The sequence below is a fragment of the Schistocerca nitens genome, chromosome 2, assembly GCF_023898315.1.
Source record: "Schistocerca nitens isolate TAMUIC-IGC-003100 chromosome 2, iqSchNite1.1, whole genome shotgun sequence".
In the NCBI taxonomy this organism is placed as follows: Eukaryota; Metazoa; Arthropoda; class Insecta; order Orthoptera; family Acrididae; genus Schistocerca; species Schistocerca nitens.
The window spans coordinates 428,640,345-428,661,705 of NC_064615.1; the positions used below are offsets into that span (position 1 = coordinate 428,640,345).

The following is a 21,361-nucleotide window of genomic DNA, read 5'->3' on the forward strand; positions in this document are numbered from 1 at the left end:
TGCTCAGTCTGTCAAAGACAGAGGACGTGATCTGATTAGAGGCAACAACATGAAAAACATGAATTTGGGCGATCCTTACCAACATAAGACTAATGTCCTGACCACAGTACCACCTCGTTTAATAGGAACTAGCTTTTCTTCCATGCTACGTAAGACCAAGGGATGTCGACCGGTCGCCGTGTCATCCTCTGCCTCGTCGCTTCATGTGGATGCGATATTCAGGGGCATGTGATCAGCACACCGCCCTCCCGGCCGTTTCGCCTACTTTCCAGACCGTGGAGCCGGTACTACTTGTCAAGCAGCAGCTCAATCGGGATCACGAAGCTGAGTGCACCTCATAACAGTCCTCCCATCACGCAAAAATACTAGGAATCGAACCCGGGTTTTCCGCACTGTAGCAATCTACGCTAACCACCCAGCTACGGGGACTGACTCGTTCAATAACAAGCTCTACATAAATGTGCACAAGTTAAAACTGTGTGTCGGAATTGATGTCTTACTTGCACACCTTCGCGCTGCAGAGCACAGACGTCGATATAAAAATATGCAGGATCCAACCCCGAAACGCAACACGTACACTACTGGCCATTGAAATTGCTACACCACGAAGATGACGTGCTACAGACGCGAAATTTAACCGACAGGAAGAATATGCTGCGATATGCAAATGATTAGCTTTTCAAAGCATTCGCACAAGGTTGGCGCCGGTGGCGACACCTACTACGTGCTGACATGAGGAAATTTTCCAACCGATTTCTCACACAGAAACAGCAGTTGACCGGCGTTGCCTTGTGAAAAGTTGTTGTGATGCCTCGTGTAAGGAGGAGAAATGCGTACCATCACATTTCCGACTTTGATAAAGGTCGGATTGTAGCCTATCGCGATTGCGGTTTATCGTATCGCGACATTGCTGCTCGCTTTGGTCGAGATCCAATGACTGTTAGCGGAATATGGAATCGGTGGGTTCAGGAGGGTAATACGGAACGTCGTGCTGGATCCCAAAGGCCTCGTATCACTAGCAGTCGAGATGACAGGCATCTTATCCGCATGGCTGTAATGGATCGTGTAGCCACGTCTCGATCCCTGAGTCAACAGATGGGGTCGTTTGCAAGACGACAACCATCCGGACGAACAGTTCGACGACGTTTGCAGCAGTATGGACTATCAGCTCGGAGACCGTGGCTGCGGTTACCCTTGACGCTGCATCACAGACAGGAGCGTCTGCGATGGTGTACTCGAGACGAACCTGGGTGCACGAATGGCAAAACGTCATATTTTCGGATGAATCCAGGTTCTGTTTACAGCATCGTGATGGTCGCATCCGTGTTTGGCGACATCGCGGTGAACGCACATTGGAAGCGTGTATTCGTCATCGCCATACTGGCGTATCACCCGGCGTGATGGTATTGGGTGCCATTGGTTACACGTCTCGGTCACCTCTTGTTCGCATTGACGGAACTTTGAGCAGTGGACGTTACATTTCAGATGTGCTACGACCCGTGGCTCTACCCTTCATTCGATCCCTGCGAAACCCTACATTTCAGCAGGATAATGCACGACCGCATGTTGTAGGTCCTGTACGGGCCTTTCTGGATACAGAAAATGTTCGACTGCTGCCATGGCCAGCACATTGTCGAGATCTCTCACCAACTTTCCCTGCCTCGTGATGACTGGGTGTTGTGTGCTGTCCTTAGGTTAGTTAGTTTTAAGTAGTTCTAAGTTCTAGGGGACTGATGGCCATAGATGTTAAGTCCCATAGTGCTCAGAGCCATTTGAACCTTCTCTCACCAACTGAAAACGTCTGGTCAATGGTGGCCGAGCAAATGACTCGTCACAATACGCCAGTCACTACTCTTGATGAACTGTGGTATTGTGTTGAAGCTGCATGGGCAGCTGTACCTGTACACACCATCCAAGCTCTCTTTGACTCAATGCCCAGGCGTACCAAGGGCGTTATTACGGCCAGAGTTGGTTGTTCTGGGTACTGATTTCTCAGGGTCTATGTACCCAAATTGCGTGAAAATGTAATCACATGTCAGTTTTAGTATAATATATTTGCCCAGTGAATACCCGTTTATCGTCTGCATTTCTTCTTTGTGTAGCAGTTTTAATGGCCAGTATGATCAAAGTTAATATTTCTGTAAAAAGAACGAATACTTATCAATAAGAGTTATTGCTTTTGGTATGGTGTATACCTTTTGTATTATAGTGTAGTTCGATACAAATTCTCAATGGAAGATATGTTGTGTCCAACCCGCCGTGTGTAAGAGGTGTAGGATTATCTTGCTTCAGAAAGACTGTTTTCGAATTTTTCTGGTAATTTATGTTCTCAGGCAAACAGGATACCAGGCATTCGAAGCGACTCGCAGGTTAGTATCTGATGAAAGATGAAATGCATGTGTAGCCAGCCCCTCACTTCATGCTAGTTATGCAAATGTATTGAATCAGTAGTATGACAGGCAGATCTTGTTCTTACAAGGTTAATGGATACGTAATGTAGGGCACAATTTTCAAGGAGCATATGTGAAATGTTCAAATGTGTGTGAATTTCCAAGAGACCAAATTGCTAAGGTCATCAGTCCCTAGACTTACACACTACTTGAACTGACTTACGCTAAAGACAGCACACACACCCATGCCCGAGGGAGGACTCGAACCTCTGGTGGGAGGGGCAGCGCAATTAGTGCCGTGGCACCTCTAACCGCGCGGCGGGCATGTGTGAAGATTGCTGAGAGTACGTGCTGCTAATTTGAATAATTCTCCGTGTGGCCACGGGGTGCACTTAGAACACGGCTGGAGCCAAGGTCAGCGCCTGGGGAACCGTTCGCCTGCAAACCATTGAACAGACGAGCGCCGCAATGCGTTTCTGCACGGTCCTTCAGAAGGGATGAATGTTTCCTCGATTTCGCGGCGCTTGGGCTGGTATGTTCCGCCAGCCGTTCCCCACACTTACACGAGGCTGCAGTATTTTCTACAGAGCATAGTGGGTTGGACTGTCCAGTTGGCAGGCGATAAAAGTGTGCAACCCTCTGCTCCTCAGCAATATAAGATCGCTTCATTACATGGGAAGAGTAAAGCTCCACTGTTAGGACCAGATCTGAAGCTTTGCGACACCTCACTGTGGCACTATTAAAAACACAATCACGTGGAGTATAGTAAGGAGATCTATGGACTGAAACCACGCTCTGCTATCATCTGAAGAGGAGCGAGGATCTAGGATCAGCAGTAAGCGTCTAGACAACAAGAATATTTAACAAAACTGAACTTTCTCTTTATTGACCCTTGAGAATATTTAATATACCTTGCAAAAGTAACTCAATGAACAATGAAGGCAACATCTCATTAGCAAATTTAGCATTTCATGACAGGAAGAACAATTCAAATGTAATTTTATAATGATGCAGTTCCAACTCACAGGGAACCGATTCTCAGTCTGGTCTCTTGGACAGTTCAGTCGCAACTAAAATAGAGAGAAGGTACATTGTAAAAGGTCACAAATAACACATGTTGTGAAATTCTAGGGACTCCTTTTTTTTAACTGAGCAACAGGAGTTTAAATAATGAAACATTTAAGCTTAGCTCTAGATAGTAAAAATCTCTAAAAGGAGGAACATGAAAAAAAAAAACAACAAGTAGGTTTTAAGACTTGTGATCTCATTCGTAGGTAATGAACTCTTTAAGAACATTTAAATAACGCTGATCTACTGGAAAGCTTCAACTTCATGAATTTCAAAATGGCTCAGAGCACTATGGGACTTAACATCTGAGGTCATCAGTCCCCTAGAACTTAGAACTACTTAAACCTAACTAACGTAAGATCAACACACGCCCGAGGCAGGATTCGAAACTGCGACCGTAGCGGTCGCGCGGTTCCCGACTGTAGCGCCCAGAACCGCTCAGCCACTCCGGCCGGCTTCATGAATTTAACTGAGCTAAACTTCGACATAAAAGTTTTTTGGGTATGGTACAGCGTCATGTTGTATAAAACTACTGCTGCAGAAGAACCAACGTTTCGGTCACGGTTACAGCAGCCTTCTTCTGGTAGACCTAAAAGAGTTAAACTTAACAGCAAACTCAGTAATTCTTTTGCTGCACCACAGCAAACAAATGATTTATAGCAAACAGGTTACATACTAATGACGAACACTTACGAAGTTCTGATAGTGCAAAGCAGTTCTCGAAGAGGTAAACATGAAATCTGAGCCGCAGAACTTACAGTTCATGGTAAGACTGATTTCGGTGACGTAGAAATTAAGCACAGAGCTAAATGACCATCAGAAACTGATAATTAAAACCACAATAAAATATAAAGATGGTGGTCAAGGTAATCCTTTGAACAACAACACGCAGAGATAGTGGCCCAGGCAAACAGCTCATTTTGAAGTAAACAGCTCGTGCGTTGAGTTCAGGTGATGCTCACCTTTTGAAAACAGCACTCTGCCAAACGATACTCCCAGAAATTTGGGTCAACAGTTTCGAGAAACGACCCCTTATATGTAGTCAACATACTGCAGAATGTACCAGCCTCGTCCCAAAATGACCAAGTATGTTCAACGTCCAACAAATGATTCAGCTCTACCAAAAAGTCACGTAGATCACGGCTGACGCCGGGCATGAGCACACGGGCTGCCCATAACTGAGTGAAAATCAGGTTTGCTCTTTTCACGTAGCAGACTCTGACATTAGCATTACCATGGCTGCACCTGCACTCTTTGCGGACTCTGTGCACATCTCTACAGATAAACACTGACTGATGGCGACAACAAGTTAGTCATGGGGCTGAACTCCACTGTTTCGCTTCGCGGGCCGACTCTTCGTGAGTGGCAAAACCCACGACGGGGCCCTACAGCGGCCGCTGCCAACTTTAGGCGAATGACATCACACGGCAAATCAAACTGAGATAACGGAATCGAGATCAAGCCAGTGCCAATCTGGCTCAGAAAGTAAATCTGCTTTACGTTGGCGTGCGCAATCTGTGGGAATGGTGGCTTACCATAAGTCGGCACTCTCATCTTCCTGAAAAAAGTCAGACTACTTCGCATAATGGGCGCGCCATTTTTGAGGCGAGATTTCCCATTGGCAGACATTGAGACAATTACTTAGATTGGCTTGCCAGTAGTTTTGGTGGCAGAAGCGGAGAGCGCAAGTTTACTATATAGAGGTATTAGGGATGACATCGTCTTCAGAGGCAGAAGAGACGAAACCGTCTTCGGAGACAGTTGAGGAGGAGACAGTAGAGCAGTAGCTGATGTGAAGCGTTCTTAGCAGACCATCACCCGCTGCCAAATGGTCTCACCGCGACATTGTTTAACTTGTGTAAGCTACGGAGCAATGGAGCGAATGAGCAACCCTCGCGTTTTGATCTCGCTTGATATTAATCGGCCACACGTTGTCCTTGAGCTCTTAGCAATGACTTTGTTGTCGGGTCAACTGTTTCCACAAACGACCCCGTCATCTGTGGACACCATACTGTAGAATGCACAAGGTCACACCAAATCGATGCAATCATCACGATCAGAACGACCACACGTTTAGAGTTAGGTTCAGTGGGAAGCTTGTTTTCCAGAGTAATCGCCGTTCTTTTATGAGCCATCATCAGTAATTTTGCTGCCCAAACAGCAAAACTCATTTGCTACTTTTAGGGCCTCGATTTCTAATCTAATTCTCTTAGCATCCTTTGGTTTAATTCAATTAAATTCCATTATCCTTGCTTTGCTTTTGTTGATGTTCATCTTACATTCTCCTTTAAAGACTCTGTCCATTCCGTCCAACTGCTTTTCCAAGTCCTTTGCTGGCTCTTACAGAATACAATCTCATCCGCAAACCTCGCCAAAATTTTCGTTTCTTCTCCCTAACTTACAATTCCTACTCCAAACTTTTCTTTGGTTTCCTTTACTGCTTGCTCAATGCACAAACTGAATAACTTCTCGCCCGCTTCTCCGCCACTACTTTTCTTGGCGAGAGATGAGAACAATATCTGGAGCATATAGGATTTTCAACAAATTGTGAAAGTTTTTCTAAAAGTTTACATGCACGATCAAACCACAATACACTGATGAGCCAAAACTTTATGACCACCTTCTTAATAGCTTGTTTGTCCGTCTCGGAGTACATGATTGATTGCGCTTGTCAGGGATATGATAGTTTGTTGGTAGGTTTGCTGAGATATGTGTTACTAGATGTCTACGCATAGGTCATGTAATTCGCGTAAATAACGGGCAGCTGATATGCGTACGCGGTGATGGCGCCCGATAGCGACCCAGGGGGATTCCATAAGATTTATACCAGGCGAATTTGGTCGCCGAGATATCAATGTGAGTTCGCTATAATACTCCTCAAACCACTTTAGCAAGATTCTAGTTACGAGACTGAACAATTATACTACTGAAAGGTAACATTGACGTCCGGGGAGACAAGCATGAAGGGTTGTAGGTTCATGTCTTCGATTACTACCAAAGGTACCATGCAGGCGCAGGAGACTGTCTCCTATGACATAACTGTACTGCATATACCATCCTGTGTCCGTGACGTGCTGCACGTTTGGAGCCGCCGTTCACCCCGATGACGGCGTTTGTGGAGACGACCATTGAGTTAGTGTATCAAACATTTGATTCACCCCAAGAGCCGACACGTTTCCATTGATCGACGGTCGAATCCCGATGGTCCCACGCTCACTGCAGTCGTAACTGACAATGTCGTTCGATCAACATGTCAACACACAGTGATGGTCTGTTGTGGTGTTCCATGTTCAACAATGCCGTGTGCTCCATAATACTTGTGAGTGCACCAGCATTGTGCTCTTTTGGCAGAAATGCCACAGACCACCATCTATCCTACTTCACAAATTAGACAAGCCTCCGAACCCCACGGTCTGTGAAGAGTCGTGGACGTCCAACATTTAGCGCCTAGTGATAGTTTCACTGTCGTTCTTCCTCTTTCCGCAGGTGCTCAAGACAGTAGCACGTGAACATTCGACCAGCTTCGCCGTTTTCGAGATACTCGTCCACAGGCTTTGTGTAATAAGAAGCTACCGTTTGTCAAAGTCGTTTATCTCAATGGCTTTCCCCATTTGAAGCCCATTATCTTCGCTAGGGTGATTCCCCGATCGCGTGTGCTCCGCTTACGTACTTTCGTTACCTCGTCATGTGCCCGCAACGCCACTTGGCTACGTCCAACTTCGCGGTGGGCATGGCTCATAACGTTTTGGCTTTTCAGTGTATATTCAAATCAAAACATTGTTTATTACCCATTTTAACAAATAAATTAATTAAAATGAATTGTACTCACGCTGAACTAGAGGCAAATGACGATGAATGAAGAGCAATTTCTCTGTCTTGAGAAGTAATAAACGATTCCATGCACCTTCGTAAACAAGCCAGCAGAAAAAAAGTGTTTCTCTATGTACGCTGCTGCAAAGCATTGAAAGATAAATTTTGGCAAACTCTGTCAAATTCTGATAGTGTGTCGCACTAGCTGACCTCCAAATACAGGGTTCACGATTGCGATTAATTCGAACTCTCTTCTAATAATATTAATTATCGCTTGCAATCGTTTGTTTCTTGTCCACCACGATGACCATTACTATTTTCATTTAGTGCCATGTTAAGGCGACCCGAAAACATGGTATAAGCTTCGCGTGTAACAGTTGGTTCAGTCTCGTCTCTTCTACTTCTTTCAGCAGACACTGGATATGAACTGCTATCGGCGGAAGATTCTTCGCAGAATTCTAATAGGATCTTCTGTCCAGCACTTTCAATTTCAAGAGCTCCGAAATAGTCTGCCGTAAACTTTTGATCTAGAAAGGTTGCAATCAAATAATTTGGATCTTCGTGTAAGGAGCTACAACAACTTTTTAATTCCTCGACGAGTCACTCAAGCCAGGGTTTCTTGTACTGCCGCATTTAACGCTGCAACATGTATTACATCGGGCATGCAGGAGCGGCAGAACTTATTTTTATTATTTCTTCAAAGAGCTTCAAAACCTTAACGCACTGTTCCATCAAGCACTACTACTACTGATGAGACGTTAAATTAGTAAGTGTATCGTGATCAGCCTCACAGCGTCAGAATTTCTTTTTGTTGTAACTGACACTCTACCATCTAAAAGGTGGAATTGGTTCAAATGGTTCAAATGGTTCTGAGCACTATGGGACTTAACTTCTGTGGTCATCAGTCCCCTAGAACTTAGAACTACTTAAACCTAACTAACCTAAGGACATCACACACGCCCATGCCCGAGGCAGGATTCGAACCTGCGACCGTAGCGGTCGCGCGGTTCCAGACTGTAGCGCCTAGAACCGCTCGGCCACCCCGGCCGGCTGGAATTCCATTTCGTGATGATACCTTACACCAACAGATGTTCCGGTATCTTTAGCTCATTTCGAATTGCCAACAGTTGAGCTAAGCACGAATGACTGAAGAGCGTTAGGAGACGTCTACCAATAGCGATCACTCCGGCTGTTTCAGCCTCGACCTTCATTGACTCTGTCCTCTGAGGCGATTGGACGAAACATCCAGGAGAATCATACTCAGCCACTCGAACACTTGTCACCATGTTAGCGAAACTGTCATGAATGAGTAAAAAATGTATTTAGCTTAGGACACCACAGCGGTCTGCCATAGTGTTAAACTCTATTGCCACATTTTCTCTAGCGAGAGAACTTGAAAAAGGCTTCATAGCAATAACTCGGTGATCCAGCTGGAATTCAGGAGACAACTAATGAGCTGTTTATCTCAGGAAGCTGGCATGTTATGCAAACAAATCCACATATCAGAAGTTACAGAATGCGTGAGAGCAAGTGAGATGTTACTTGAACTGTGTCGTAGATATCAGGAAAAAGTGTGTCTAAGACTTGGAATTTTATAGCAGGGTAAAACATTTTGTAGGGGTCTTCTAAATGCGGAACTTCCTACGACAGATCATGGTTCGTTTTTGGTATTAAGTTTTCTTTTGTTTTTGCTTCATTAACATACCAAAGCAAGTTCGTCCCGATTCTGGCATCAATTGCTTTTCTGTCAATGTTAAAAAACGAACTTGTACCAACGATGGGTAAAGGCAGTGCAGGCACGGGCGGCGGCTGTATCTTTATTAATTGCTTGGAATTTATCTGAATGATTCGTTTTCAGATGATTTTTCGTAACTGAAGTACCTGTTCGAAAGAAAAGAAATGCATTGGATTTAAGGTAGGTTAGGTATTTTCTGCTGATTTAAATCGTTTTTTATAAATACCTTTACAAAAACTTAAGCGAATCTCAAATAAAAGTAATTACACTGAGTGTGTGTGATAAATAGGTAGCTGCTTAACGATGTTAGTCGATGCAGGTATCGCCAGCAGGAGGAACATTACCCGGTAGAACTGAACATTGTAGAGCAGATACAAGCCGCAGGTTACATGCGACTCGCAGCCGCTGTGCAATTTTAATTTACGATATTAATCTTCACGTCTGCGGACAAACATCTTGTTGATTAGTGTAATAAAATAATTTAAAACAAAGGAGTAGAAGATAAGCTAAGGATTTCATAAGTACTTAATGTTTTTCCTTCTCCGCCACGAGAAATTTGAAGTCGACACATCAAATAGTCAAGTCGCTCAATTAATACATCATTAGCTATCCACATCTACATCTACATTTATACTCCGCAAGCCAACGAACGGTGTGTGGAGGAGGGCACTTTACGTGCCACTGTCATTAGCTCCCTTTTCTGTTCCAGTCGCGTATGGTTCGCGGGAAGAACGACTGCCGGAAAACCGTGCGCGCTCGAATCTCTCTAATTTTACATTCGTGATCTCCTCGGGAGGTATAAGTAGGGGGAAGCAATATATTCGATACCTAATCCAGAAACGCCCCCTCTCGAAACCTGCACAGCAAGCTATAGCGCGATGCAGAGCGCCTCTCTTGCAGAGTCTGCCACTTGAGTTTGCTAAACATCTCCATAACACTATCACGCTTACCAAATAACACTGTGACGAAACGCGCCGCTCTTCTTTGGATCTTCTCTATCTCCTCTGTCAACCCGACCTGGTACAGATCCCACACTGATGAGCAATACTCAAGTACAGGTCGCACGAGTGTTTTGTAAGCCACCTCCTTTGTTGATGGACTACATTTTCTAAGGACTCTCCCAATGAATCTCAACCTGGCACCCACATTACCAACAATTAATTTTATATGATCATTCCACTTCAAATCGTTCCGCACGCATACTCCCAGATATTTTACAGAAGTAACTGCTACCAGTGTTTGTTCCGCTATCATATAATCATACAATAAAGGATCCTTCTTTCTATGTATTCGCAATACATTACATTTGTCTATGTTAAGGGTCAGTTGCCACTCCTTGCACCAAGCGCCTATCCGCTGCAGCTCTTCCTGCATTTCGCTACTGCTGCAACTTCTCTGTACACTACAGCATCATCCGCGAAAAGCCGCATGGAACTTCCGACACCATCTACTAGGTCATTTATATATATTGTGAAAAGCAATGGTCCCATAATACTCTCCTGTGGCACGCCAGAGGTTACTTTAACGTCTGTAGACGTCTCTCCATCGATAACAACATGCTGTGTTCTGTTTGCTAAAAACTCTTCAATCCAGCCACACAGCTGGTCTGATATTCCGTAGGCTCTTACTTCGTTTATCAGGCGACAGTGCGGAACAGTCAATGAAACTAGCATCTACCTGGGAGCCTGTATCTAATATTTTCTGGGTCTCATGAACAAGTAAAGCGAGTTGGGTCTCACACGATAGCTGTTTCCGGAATCCATGTTGGTTCCTACAGAGTAGATTCTGGGTTTCCAGAAACGACTTGATACGCGAGCAAAAAACATGTTCTAAAATTCTACAACAGATCGACGTTGGAGATATAGGTCTATAGTTTTGCGCATCTGCTCGACGACCCTTCTTGAAGATTGGGACTACCTGAGCTCTTTTCCAATCATTTGGAACCTTCCGTTCCTCTATAGACCTGCGGTACACGGCTGTTAGAAGGGGGGCAAGTTCTTTCGCGTACTCTGTGTAGAATCGAATTGGTATCCCGTCAGGGCAAGTGGACTTTCCTCTGTTGAGTGATTCCAGTTTCTTTTCTATTCCTTGGACACTTATTTCTATGTCAGCCATTTTTTCGTTTGTGTGAGGATTTAGAGAAGGAACTGCAGTGCGGTCTTCCTTTCTTGAAACAGCTTTGGAAAAAGGTGTTTAGTATTTCAGCTTTACGCGTGTCATCCTTTGTTTCAATGCCATCATCATCCCGGAGTGTCTGGATATGCTGTTTCGAGTCACTTACTGATTTAACGTAAGATCGGAACTTCCTAGGATTTTGGGGTCAAGTCGGTACATAGAATTTTTAATTTCGAATTCACTGAACGCTTCAAGCATAGCCGTCCTTACGCTAGCTTTGACATCGTTTGGCTTCTGTTTGTTTGAGAGGTTTTGGCTGCGTTTAAACTTCGAGTGAAGCTCTATTTGGTTTCGCAGTAGTTTCCTTTGTTATTGACCCATGCTGGGTTTTTCCCGTCTCTCACAGTTTTACTCGGCACGTACCTGTCTAAAACGCATTTTACGATTGCCTTGAACTTTTTCCATAAACACTCAATATTGTCAGTGTCGGAATAGAAATTTTCGTTTTGATCTGTTAGGTAGTCTGAAATCTGCCTTCTATTACTCTTGCTAAACAGATAAACCTTCCTCCCTTTTTTTATATTCCTATTTACTTCCATATTCAGGGATGCTGCAACGGCCTTATGATCACTAATTTCCTGTTCTGCGCTTACAGAGTCGAAAAGTTCGGGTCTGTTTGTTATCAGTAGGTCCAAGATGTTATCTCCAGGAGTCGGTTTTCTGTTTAATTGCTCGAGATAATTTTCGGATAGTGCACTCAGTATAATGTCACTCGATGTTCTGTCCCTACCACCCGTCCTAAACATCTAAGTGTCCCAGTCTGGTAAATTGTAATCTCCACCTAAGACTCTAACATGCTGAGAAAATTTATGTGAAATGTATTCCGGATTTTCTCTCAGTTGTTCTGCCACTAATGCTGCTGAGTCGGGAGGTCGGTAAAAGGAGCCAATTATTAACCTAGCTCGGTTGTTTAGTGTAACCTCCACCCATAATAATTCACAGGAACTATCCACTTCTACTTCACTACAGGATAAAATACTACTAACAGCGACAAACACGCCACCGCCGGTTGCAGGCAATCTATCCTTTCTAAACACCATCTGTGCCTTGCAAAAATTTCGGTAGAATTTATCTCTGGCTTCAGCCAGCTTTCCGTACCTATAACGATTTCAGCTTCGGTGCTTTCTATCACTGCTTGAAGTTCCGGTACTTTACCAATGCAGCTTCGACAGTTTACAATTACAATACCAATTGCTGCTTGGTCCCCACATGCTATCTTCACTCATGAACGACGATAACCAAGTTTACCCGAATCCGACCGATCGTCCGCACTAGACCTATGCGGGCGCACTCAGATCTAACGTTCCGACACGCTCCGTGGCAGTGTCTAGCCGCCGGTGATCCCGATTTCCGGCTTTTACCCTGACGGAAAAATAAAATCGCAGCCCCAAAATTAACTACTGGAGAGTAATGAAATTTTATGAATACATTTGTCCATGTAACATATTTTGTCATTAACATTTCGAGATCAGAAGTTAATATAAGCGTGAGAAAAGCCATGGCAAATGTGAGATGCTGGAACATTACTAACCGATGTAATCGCCATAATGCAAGCAGACAAACATGCTTGCGTTGTGATGCGCAGGTGCCGGATGTCAGTTTGTATTCTTGAGTTCCATGCCAGTTGCAAATGGCTCAAATGGCTCAGAGCACTATGGGACTTAATTTCTGAGGTCATCAGTCCCCTAGAACTTAGAACTACTTGAACCTAAGGACACCACAAACACCCATGCCCGAGGCAGGATTAGAACCTGCGACCGTAGCGGTCACGTGGTTCCAAACTGTAGCGCCTACAACCGCTCGGTCACTGCGGCCGGCTGCCTGTTGCACTTGGTCATCAATACAGGTGCGGTTAATGCTGTTTGTGAATGACGCTGGCGTTGTCGTCCGATATGTTTCATGCGTGCTCGATAGGAGACAGATCTGGAGATCGTGCAGGACAAAGTAACGTGTCGACGTTCTGTAGTTCATGTCACATTACAACAGTTGGAAAACACGTTCGTGAATGGCAGAACAACAGGTCGATTCATCAGAGCGACGTACAAATTTGCTGTCAGGTTGCATGGGATTACCTCGAGAGTGCTCCTGCTGTCATACGATATCGCAAACCAGACCAAATTCCAGGTATAGGTGCACTGTGGCTAGCACACAGACAGGTTGGTTGCAGGCCTTCTAACTAACACACAGCCATCACTGGCACCGAGGCAAAAACAGCTTTCTTCGTAAAACATAACATACCTCCACCCCGCCCTCCAATGAGCTGTCAATTGACACCAGTGAAGTCTAAAACGGCGGTGGCTTCGGGTCAGTGGAATGCACGCTGCAGGGCGTCTGGCTCGGAGCTATCCTTTAAATAGACGATTTGTAACAATTCGTTGTTTCACAGTAGTGCCAACTGCTGCTCAAAGCCGGCCGGGGTGGCCGAGCTGTTCTAGGCGCTACAGTCTGGAACCACGTGACCGCTACGGTCGCTGGTTCGAATCCTGCCTCGGGCATGGATGTGTGTGATGTCCTTAGGTTAGTTAGGTTTAAGTAGTTCTAAGTTCTAGGGCACTGATGACCTCAGAAGTTAAGTCCCATAGTGCTCAGAGCCATTTGAACCATTTTTTTCGTGCTCAAATTGCTGCTGCAGATGCAGTATGATGCACCAGAGCCATACGCCGAACACAGTGGTCCTCCCTGTCGGTGGTACCACGAGGCTATCTGGGGCCCGGTCTCCTTGCAACCGTACATACTCGTGACTTTCGCTGCCAGCAATTGTCTACAGTGGCTACATTCCTCCCAAGTGTTAATGCAGAAGGGACGTCCAGCTTCTCGGAGCCCTACTACATGACCTCGTTCAAACTCAGTGCAATGTTGATAATGGCGTATTTGTCGCCTTCTAGGCGATTTTGACTAAAGTCAACTCACCTCGTCGAATCTCAAAGGTAACTAAGGCTCACGACCGTTACAGCGTGATTTTAAAGCAAACCTGATTTGCGCCGCTCTTATGCGACTCGTGCGAAACTTGAATAGATATCATCTTTTAGTCGTAGAAACCAACCAACTTTCGTCTTGGTGTTGAGATTTTTTTTTCTGTCAGTGTATGATTGCCGGACAACTGGTATCCGGTATCCGCCAATCAGCAATCCGTTTCATCTCTTTCTTATCAGTTGCTCTTGCTCGTGGTGTAGTGGGACGCGAAATTGAAGCGTCACCCATCCACCAGTGTCAGCCCAGTTTGCAGGTGAATATAAGTTTATTTTAGTTAGTGTTTTGTTTATGTATTTTGTAATATTTGTAATGGTTGTGAACTATCTAAAGTTTTGTATTTATTTTTATGTTTCATGTACGGAGAGGGCGGCGCAACGAACGGAGACAGCATCTTCACTGCCGGGACTAGAGAGAAAATTGCTGGCCACTATACGTCGCGGGTCGACAGCCAAAGAGCAACAGAAGATCCTGAAACCGAATTGTTACGCCGTGCTTCTAAAAACTTAAAAAAATAAGAATTTGTAATGTTTCTACAACAATGACGTCATCGAAAGTTTAATCATGTTGTAAATGTTCAGTCCTATCTTGTCAAGGCTTGTGTTCACGTCTATATGTAGTATATAAGAAGATAGTAAACTAGTGTATACTACAAAAGTTTAAATACGTGTTCCGAGAATTTATTTATGAAGAATTATATTAAGGAAGAAGTATTACTGATTTATTTGAGAAGATTATTAATTTTTGACAACGTTCATCGCGATTTTGAGTCTTAAAAGTTTATTCAATGTGGTTTTAATATTTATTAAAGCAGATAACTGGCATTAATATAATTTCTGAGAAGAAACGAACGACATCCAAATTGAAAAGAGTTTGCGCAAACCAATTGGAATGAGTGACGTAATTCTACGCATACGACTCAAAGGCTGATGTTTTAATTTCAGTTTCGATCAAGAACCATTCAGAGACAACTTTAAAAAGAGTGTAAATAATTTTGAAGTGTTTTGTAACTGACGTTGCTGACGAAGTCTGCACATGGTCATACGTCAAAAGAAAATCATTTATACAAAACATACGTCGTTACACTACAGTGGCTGAAACCGTTACCGCACTTGCTACAGGTAGAGTAAAAGGCCGGAGTGTCATGCGTCAGTCGCATCCTGCCTGCGAGGTTACTGGCGCACGCGTAACGCTGCAGACAGCGTTTCTGATGTAGTGAAACAGCCTGTATATTCAAGCTGTTAGACCTATTCACACGTTATAACGGATTATAGCTAATACGATGCTTGGAGAAATTAATAACGTCAGCGTATGGTTTTAGAGTAAATGTGGAAAGAATTAAAATGAGACAAACGTTTGTTGTAAGAACACACACGTCGCTGAATAAGAGGACACACTACATTCTGTAAGGAACATCAATGCGTGTGTTCTACGCAGAGAGTGCCGGCACACACAATTTCCTGCGACCCTTTTCAGTCGGAAACTAATTTTGTTGATGAACAGCGCAGTGAATAAAGTTTATTGGAGTGTAAAACGGATTTTATGCGTTCGTGAATCGCACTGAAAGAAACGAGGAAAAAGAAAGCGGAGAAGTAACCAGAAACATAGTAAGTGTTCCGCCGAGCGTTGGATCATCTGAAAATAAAATCTGGCGTGACTATCCAGCTGCTCGATTTACTCCGCCTCTTTTCTAAATTCTAAATTTTGAGGATGAAATTCTGAGCAATCTAGGTAGTGTTCGAGAAACGCGCGTGCGGGTGTGTTTGTGTGTGTGTGTGAGAGAGAGTTCATTCTGTTATTGTAAAACTGTATGTGGTCATTATTCGACAGGTGCTGCATCATTTCAATCAATTTTTTCTTGTTTTCTTCGCAGGTGCGGCTTGTAACATCCAGGGCAGATAGCTGCGTTTTCTTGACGCCCTTTACTCATACACATTTTGTCAAAATAGGGATATCTTACCAGATTTTAATTCCATTTAAGCATCTTCTGGTCTTAACTACATGAGCCTTATGTTTGTCCTACCATAGACACTGTACTTGGATATGTTTAGATTTGCTGTGTTTATAATACAATCTGCAGCTTTTTTAAATCTAGGAAGTCAGATTCATTCAAGTTACTGACGAAAAATGGCTTTGATTGTATTGATTGCTTTGCCATGTCATTTACATTTTCCGGAAAAATACTCAAGAATAAAAATTCTGTCCAGTTATGGTGTTGGTTATGGCAACGGCCTTGCCGCAGTGGATACACCGGTTCCCGTCAGATCACCGAAGTTAAGCGCTGTCGGGCGTGGCCGGCACTTGTATGGGTGACCATCGGGGCCGCCATGCGCTGTTGCCATTTTTCGGGGTGCACTCAGCCTCGTGATGCCAATTGAGGAGCTACTCGACCGAATAGTAGCGGCTCCGGTCGAAGAAACCCATCATAACGACCGGGAGAGCGGTGTGCTGACCACACGCCCCTCCTATCCGCATCCTCATCTGAGGATGACACGGTGGTCGGATGGTGCCGGTGGGCCACTTGTGGCCTGAAGAGGGAGTGCTTTATGGTGTTGGTTAGCGATGAGAAATGAGACTTACTTCCTGTGCTGGACAAGCTTTTGCAGAAATACATTTATTACTTTAACTTATGTACTGATTTTTCAGCTTTTTCCTCGTTGGTGCCACAGAACCTTCTCCTTAGATTTGTCGTTCCATTTCACTCAAAATGCTACAGACATCTGCTGCCTCCGTCATTTTGTCTAACCGTAAGAAGTAAGTGCGCGGAACATAGAACCTTTCATATGTTAAGAGCAGTGGGTGTTGAACAGCGTACCGTCTGAAACTTCCTGGAACATTAAAACTGTTTGCCGGACCGAGACTCGAACTCGGGACCTGCTAGCTCTGCAAGGTTCGCAGGAGAGCTTCTGTAAAGTTTGGAAGGTAGGAGACGAGGTACTGGCAGAAGTAAGGCTGCGAGGACGGAATGTGAGTCGTGCTTGGGTAGTTCAGTTGGTAGAGCACTTGCCCGCGAAAGGCAAAGGTCCCGAGTTCGAGTCTCGGTGCGGCACACAGTTTTCATCTGCCAGGAAGTTTCATATCAGCGCACACTCCGCTGCAGAGTGAAAATCTCATTCAGCATATCGTCTGTTGATTGCGTTTGGTATTATATTTTGATACATGACAGTTTCAGCCTTTTATACGTTATTGCACTTGGAATGTAGATCACATTTCACACAAAACCTCAAAAGTCTTATTATGGCGCTTAGAGCCTTTTTTTTATTTCAAGTCTTCAGCTGATGATCACGAAGTAGACGAAGTTAAGGAATTCTGTTACCTCGGAAGCAGAATAATTCATGACGGACGAAGCAAGGACGACATAGAAAGCACACTAACACAGGAAATGAGAGGATTCTGGGCCAAGAGGTCTGTTGGTATCAAACATATGCCTTAATTTGAAGAAGAAATCTCTGAAATGTATGTTGAGAGCACAGCATTGCATGGCAGCGAATAATGCTAGACGTCATACATCAAGCACACTAAGATGATGAGAAACCTGGTGTAGAACCTGCAGGCCGCATTGGTAAGAACCAGGAAACCAATCCGAACGAGAAGGACAAAGTAAAAATTGACCGAGTATTAGATTGTTATTCGGTGTAGTCAGCTGGTGTGATACTCATTCTGAAGAGCTAAAATGAAAATGGTGACAATTGATGTCAAAAGCAAGCAAATATTACACGAAGTCATCAGTAGAATAGGCCACACATGCGAGGTATATCGGCGGAAGCCTCAAGGAGGTCAGCAAAAAAAAAAAAAAAAAAAAAAAAAAAAAAAAAAAAAAAAAAAAAAAGGCAGTTAGAGGCAATTTTTAATTCTAAAATCAATATCATTATCGCACTTTTCATTATGCCAGGCACACAATTTAGTTTTACTGTATCTCAGCCAGAAAAAAGCTCTCTACATCCGTAGCAATAGCCAGAAACTAATAATGGATAGCTAAACTCTTACAGTGTGTTAACTGTAAGACGGCAGAGTTGTGAGGGCAGTGCGGGGAGAGGAAGAAGCAAGCATTGGCTGGCGAGGGGAGAGGAGCAGGTGGGGGGGAGGACAAGACACGCCTACCAGTTGCAGTGCTGGCACTACAAATTGCGCGTCATGCATACACGAAAGCAGACGAAAGGCTTGGAAGTAAAACTCGCTTTAAATGTTGTTCGTAAACGAAACTGAAATCGTCATGTACATTAAAATCTATATACAGGGTGTCACCTAACATTACCGCTGGATATATTTCGTAAACCACATCAAATACTGACGAGTCGATTCCACAGACCGAACGTGAGGAGAGGGGCTAGTGTAATTGTTTAATACAAACCATAAAAAAATGCACGGAAGTATGTTTTTTAACACAAACCTACGTTTTTTTAAATCGAACCCCGTTAGTTTTGTTAGCACATCTGAACATATAAACAAATACGTAATCAGTGCCGTTTGTTGCATTGTAAAATGATAATTACATCCGGAGATAATGTAACCTAAAGTTGACGCTTGAGTACCACTCCTCCGCTATTCGATCGTGTGTATCGGAGAGCACCGAATTACGTAGGGATCCAAAGGGAACGGTGATGGACCTTAGGTACAGAAGAGACTGGAACAGCACATTACGTCCACATACTAACACCTTTTTATTGGTCTTTTTCACTGACGCACATGTACATTACCATGAGGGGTGAGGTACACGTACACACGTGGTTTCCGTTTTCAATTACGGAGTGGAATAGAGTGTGTCCCGACATGTCAGGCCAATAGATGTTCAATGTGGTGGCCATCATTTGCTGCACACAATTGCAATCTCTGGCGTAATGAATGTCGTACACGCCGCAGTACATCTGGTGTAATGTCGCCGCAGGCTGCCACAATACGTTGTTTCATATCCTCTGGGGTTGTAGGCACATCACGGTACACATTCTCCTTTAACGTACCCCACAGAAAGAAGTCCAGAGGTGTAAGATCAGGAGAACGGGCTGGCCAATTTATGCGTCCTCCACGTCCTATGAAACGCCCGTGGCCCGTGTTTGTTACAACACGCAACTGAATGTCGGAGGTTTCAAGCGTCAAATTTAGGTTACAATATCTCCGGATATAATTAACATATTACAATGCAACAAAGGGCACTGATTACGTATTTGTTTATATGTTCAGATGTGCTAACAAAACTAACGTGGTTCCATTTAAAAAAAAAAAACCTAGGTTTGTGTTAAGAAACATACTTCCGTGCATTTTTGCATGGTTTGTATTAAACAAATACACTAGCCCCTCTCCTCACGTTCGGTCTGTGGAATCGGTTCGTCAGTATTTGATGTGGTTTACGAAATATATCCAGCGGTAACGTTAGGTGACTCACCCTGTATATATATAAATGAGTGTATGTATGTTTGTCTACTATGCGCTCACAAACCATTCATCCGATTGCTTTGCATGCTTTGTCCTGTGTATGTAGCAGCTCTCACTGAAGATTTGTAAATGGGGTGAAGCAATTTTTTCTGCTCCCTTTCCCTTTCGCAGCATTCAATCACACGCAATATAATTTTGCGAGCATCGCTACGTAATACTGGTTTCCTTCTAACCGTAGGCCTACTGGTAGGGGTTGTTGGCGACTACCGAGATTGGCCAGCAACCGCCTCTTCACTCATTTTGATAATGTTTAGCACAACTGCACAATAAAAACACGCAGAACAGTAGAGCGCAAAACATCAACGAAGCAGACGACAATGGCTACCTTGTACAACACAGTCAGCTACGTAATGTTGGCAGCAGTCGAAACTGCGTGCCTACCGAAGCCTCCCGACGTTTACCGACTTCTACCGATTCAGGACTAAGGAGACGTCTGCCATCTAAAAGTTTGCACACTGTACTTGCACGACGAAGAAGAATGCACTACCAACTGACCTTCGGCAGTAGTTCTCAGAAACTGGGAGTTTATGTTCGTTACACAAGACTCAGAGGTGTATTTACAGTTTACATGCAAGCTGTGTTCTGACACGTCAGAGGACTTTGCAGGTAGCTGCTTAAGTATGGCACAAACAGAATGAAAAGCCTGTCAGACAGCATTTAATTTATGGAGAAAAAGACGAATACATTGCAACAAGAACATCAGTGACTACAAACCTCAGAGGACTTTGCAGGAAGCTGCTTAAGTACATAGCTGTAATTATTGTATTGTGGTGGAATTTGGTAGCAATTCTAATGAGGAACCTATTTATAGTAGAAAAAAAATTAGTTCCAATTTTGGCCATCAGGTGCAAATCTGGCGCTGTGAGTGCAAGAATGACGTATAGAAAAATTTCCATATGTATTAGATTAGGAATGGGATGCTAGCAGAAAAGATCAAAAAAGTGAAAAAAACATACTTTGAATTTATCATTAACCACCGCTCACACAGTTTTTCCAATATGAGTACCAAAGAGGTCAACGGCATGCTTTACAGCGCCAGATTTGAACCTTGTGGCCAAAATTGTAACTAATTTTTTTCCGGCGCAAAAAGGTTCCGTATTAATGTGCCTGTCTACCGAGTTTCGCTGGACTTCCGTGAGTAGCTGCACTTTAATTATAACCATCCGGCATGTGAAATTATACAAGATACCGTACAAAAAGCAATTCGAATATTTCTCTCAACACATTATATACCCTAAGAACAAAAATAGTTCAGTAGGAGAATGACCAAAAAAAAAATAAAAAAAAGGAGAATGTAACTTCTGTACTCCGAAGGAAATTGACTGATGCAGAAAGAATATAAATGTTTCCCAAAGATTCCAAGGACTGTGACAGGTCTAACTTATCCAGAAGCGTTGCTGTACGACTGCGCGAGGAGACCGCTGTCAGCGGTTGCCTGGAAATACCGAGTTCCCCATGAATGCGGCGGCCTACCGGAGCCTGACGTTCAGCAGACACCCTTATTGTCCGCTTGTTCTGGTTTTGGCAGCGCTTGGCGGCATACGATGATTTATGGCTGGCCTTTGTTGCAGCATTAGCACCAGGTCGATTTCAGCAGTTAACATCGTAACTACCCTTGAATTTCGTAATAAAACGATTCCTGACCCACTTTCAGTGCCCCTGCAAGTCGAAACATACAGAAAATAGTAAGCAATGGCCAGACCATGTTTCCGATAACAACCACTTAAATATAAGCAGATAATATGCATTAAAAATAGGATCTACCAATATTCTCTAGGTTTAT

General features: G+C 43.8%; 1 protein-coding gene and 1 pseudogene across 1 annotated transcript in view; one reads left to right on the top strand and one right to left on the bottom strand.

Moving 5' to 3' along the window:
• The window catches only part of LOC126235067 (uncharacterized), a 145,161-nt gene that overhangs the window by 72,488 nt on the left and 51,312 nt on the right, over positions 1–21,361 (bottom strand). The gene's annotated exons all lie outside the window — the stretch shown is intronic.
• On the top strand, positions 16,372–16,489 carry LOC126238464 (5S ribosomal RNA; annotated as a pseudogene).